Consider the following 4,579-nt stretch of genomic DNA (forward strand, 5'->3'; position numbering starts at 1 on the left):
TCTTTTTGCCTGTTTATATGTCTTCCTTGTAGAGTTGTCTCATCAGCTCATTTGCTCATCTTTTAATTGGATTGATTGTTTTCTTCAGATAAGTCTTCATCACTGGAAGTTTTTCTTGATTCTTTTTTATGGATTATATCTTTTTATGGAATTTCTCCTTCAAGTCATGGAATGATTTTCTCATTTCCTAGAGTTAGTTGTCTGTTTTCTCTTGCATCTTGTTAGTTACAATAAATATTTTAAATTCTTTTTCTGACATTTCAGTGATTTCCTCTGCTTTTTCCATTGTCAGAGATGAGTTCTTCTGCTCCTTTGTGGGGAGAAGTGTTTCCTGGATTTTTTCATATTTTATGATGCTCTGCTGCAAATTTTAGTGATCTGGTGATGTACTCATGTCTTCTTTCTTTAGAGTAGATTTCTATAGCTGTGTGCACCTGTGCTTTCCTTTGATCTGAATTAGCTATGTAGCAGTTTCTCTCTTCTACTGTGGCAGTGTGGTATCCACAGAGGGAGTTTAGGGTTCAGATTTACAGAGAGGGTTTTCTCTCATCTGTATGTTTTAAAGACCACTGAACACAATAGAGAACCCAGAAATAACCCCCAAAACATACAGTCAACTGATTTTTTTTACAAAGGGTACAATACAATCCAGTGGGGAGGAAAGAAAATCTCTTTAACAAATTGTACTGAAAAAGTTGGATATCCACCTACAATGAAATGAAAGTGGACCTGTCTCTCTCACTTTTAACAAAAATCAACTCAAAATGGATCAAAGATATAAATATAAAACCTCAAACTACTGGGGGAAAACTCTGGGAGACCTCGTCATAGGCAAAGACATCTAACATAAGACCCCCACCCCCAAAGCACAGGCAATAATCCTGAAGATAAGGGACCAGCAGTTAGCGTAGTGGCTGTGTCGCTGGACTCCCACGTAGTCGACCACGGTTCGCCTCCCAGACCTGGTGGCTTAAAACTCACGCTGGGTGCATGTGCGTGTGTACCCAAGATCCCGAGAGGAGAATGAAGGAGAAGGGATTGTGGCATGGCCATCCCCCTGGGGGGTGATTTCTCGCTTTCTGTCTCTCTGTCTCTCTCTGTCTGCCGAGCATACCTACGTGCCCTATAGCAAAAAAAAAAAAGTCCTGAAGATAAATAAGTAGAATTACATACATTTAAAAAGCTTCTACACAGCAAAAGAAATAATAATTAGAGTGAAGAGATAGTCCTCAGAGTGGGAGGATATATTTGCAAACTGCTTCAGATAAGGGATTGATAACCAGAATACAGAAAATTCAAGCATCTTATCCAAAAAAGTAACCAATCCAATCAAAACATAGACAAATGAGCTAAAGAGACAGCTCCCAAGGAAGACAGATGAAAATCCAAAAAACATTTAAAACTGCTCAACATCTCTTATCATAAGATGCAAATCAGAACCACTAGGTGATACCACTTAATCCTAGTCAGAATGACTAATATTGGGTGATTTCTCACTTTCCTTCTCTTTGTCTTTGTATCTCTTTCTTTCTCTCTGATGAGCATACATACCTTAAGGCAAAAACCTCCTAAAAATAATAACAATAATGAGAAGTGTGGGTGAGGCTGCAATGAAAAGAGAACTCTACTACGCTGTTGGTTGGAACGTAATTAGTACAGCCATGTGGAGAACAATAGGAAGGTTCCTCAAAAATCTACAAATAGGGGAACCAGCAGTTAGCGTAATGACTATGTCGCTGGACTCCCATGTAGTCGACCGCGGTTCGAGTCCTGGACCCGGTGGCTTAAAACTCACACCGGGCGTGTGTTCGTGCGTGCCCAAGATCCCGAGAGGAGATTGCGGCGTGACCATCCCCCCTGGGGGGTGATTTCTCGCTTTCTGTCTCTCTGTTTCTCTCTGTCTGTCTGGCGAGCGCACACGCCCTATAGCAAAAACCTCTCAAAAAAAAAAAGAAAAAAGAAAAGAAAAAAATAATCTACAAATAGAACTACCATATGATCTGGCAGTTCCATTCCTGTATATCTCCTCAAAGAATAAAAATACACCGAGAAAAACACTTGCACAACCCTGTTATTGTGGCATTATTCACAATCGTTAAAACATGGAATCCACCCAAATGTCCAAGAGATGAATGGATTGAAAAAGAGTAGCACATATACACTACGAAATACTATTCAACTGTTAGAGAGAGAGAGAGAGATCCTGGCATTTGATAGAAAGTGGACAAATATGGAGGATTTAATGCTGAGTGAAACAAGCCAGACTATGAATGAGAGGCAAGATAGGCATTGTTTTGCTTCTTTTTCCCCTTTATCCCCTCCCTCTCACCCTCCCCCATTTCTCACCCTCTTTCCACACTGTTTCTAGTATCACATTTAAAAGACACAAAAATAGAAAATTATCTGTTGATAATAATGTGTATGGTAATGTCTATGACTGAACCAATATATAGTGTATTAAAGATGAGAAAATTCACGTGGTATGCTGTAATGATACACAGTGATCAAATACAAATACATTTTTAAGAAAGAAAGGAAAAAAGAGAAGTATTGTATATCCTCACTTGATATATATCAAATGTCTGCACTCTCTGGTGAAAACTGAAAGATTAGAAGATATAAAGACAGGGAGAGCAACTGAGGGTACTAGAGGATGGGCAATCAGTGGGTGGGGGAGGGAGAGAATCAAGGAGGATAAAAAGCAAAATGTCTGACACAAAAATGGAAAATTATCTGATAAGGATAATGTGAGTGTAATATCTTTAACTCGACTAATATTCAGTGTATGGTGTATTCATACTGGAAAAATATGATTGTATACTGTAAATATGTACAGTGATAAATGTAAAAAAGATAAGAAAATAAAAACAAACAAACAAAGTAGGATTGAGTAAGTATAAGATGCTTATTTTGGGGGACCAGCAGTTAGCGTAATGGCTATGCCACTGGATTCCCATGTAGTCAACTGCAGTTCAAGTCCCGGACCCGGTGGCTTGAACTCATGCCGGCCATGTGTGCGTGCATGCCCAAGATCCCAAGAGGAGAATGGAGAAGGGATTGCAGCATGGCCCTCCCCCCTGGGGGGGGTGACTTCTCACTTTCTGTCTCTATGTCTTGTGGGCAAGTGCATGCACCTTATAGCAAAAACCCCTCCAAAAAAAAAAAAAAAAAAAGATGCTTATTTTGGGACCAACAGGTGGCGTGGTGGTGGTTAAGGTGCAGGACATTCCCACATGGCCAACTGCAGTTTGAGTCCCGGACCTGGTGGCATGCTTTCTCACTTTCTTTGTCTTTTCTCTGTGTGTCTCTCACTGGTCAAATTAAAATAAATAAATGAATAAATAAATAATTATTTTTTTAAATGATGCTTATTTTATACAAGAGGGAAAGGGAATAACTTTAGAGATACGTAGTCAATGTGAATTAACTATAGAAAAAGGAAGGAGGAGTAGGTCAGTTAATACAAAACAAATGTTAAATATCGTTTTTGTTTCAGCACATTCATCTTCCAAATTGAGTTTAATATAAAATTGGTTTTCATCTAATCAATTTGCCAAGAATGTTTATTGAACATCTTTGGTGTTCATTTCTTCAAGACACATCAACCAATGGAGATATCCAGAAAGAGAGTATTTGGGTAATTCTCTGAAAGAATTATGATTTTACAATCATAACATGAATAATGTGCATATATAAATAATATTATAGTGATTTCTGAGAAGTCAGGAAACACAAGCGTTTCTATGGTATACTGTCCTCCGTCTTGAGTAAAGAATGACAGCAGTCTTTATTTGTAGAGGACTATATAAAGAAAACATTTTCAAAGGTTATGACTTTCTATTATGCATCTCAGTTCAAATGCTCAGTAAAGTAGTGCTAAATCTGAATTTGAAACCAGCTTTATATTTGCTAGATCCTGTTGAGAAGGACACCCACAGGGTCCAGGGCTTTGGAACATCTCCAAGGAAAGAATTTCTGAAGAAGAAATGTTTCTAATTTCCCAGAATACATATGATTTCTCATAATTAAAATGCCCAGGGTTTTCCTTTTACTTTGATTTTTATTAGGTTATAAAACTGGTGGGATAATTATTCATGTTAAAAAGAATTATTTTCACATTTTAAGCTATTGCCATATTTCACTCTTTTCATATTATCTTAATTATGGTGAGACTATAGAGTATGTATAAATGCAGAATAAAGTCACCCAGATGATAATATTTCAAATACTCCCTACATTCTTTGTAATTAATAAGCCCAGAAGCCATCTTTTGCAGAAATAACTGCCTTAAGCTTCAAAAAAAAGTTTTCTGTTTGAAAGGAACAAAGTTCAATATTTTAAAATGGGCTTCATTATTATAACTTTCTGTGGCAACAGGAAAAATTGGAAAAGTAGCCAATGGAGAAGATTCAAAGCATTCTAAAGGGAACACTCCTTCTTAAACTTTTATAGAGTGCAGAATATTCTTTTGTTTTTTTAAAGAATTATCTTATTTAACTTTATATACATACATAATATATATATAATATATATAATATATATGTATGTATGTAATAATATATATAATATATATAATGTA

Source organism: Tupaia chinensis, unplaced genomic scaffold (genome assembly GCF_000334495.1).
Source record: "Tupaia chinensis unplaced genomic scaffold, TupChi_1.0 Scaffold000443_1, whole genome shotgun sequence".
Classification (NCBI taxonomy): domain Eukaryota; kingdom Metazoa; phylum Chordata; class Mammalia; order Scandentia; family Tupaiidae; genus Tupaia; species Tupaia belangeri.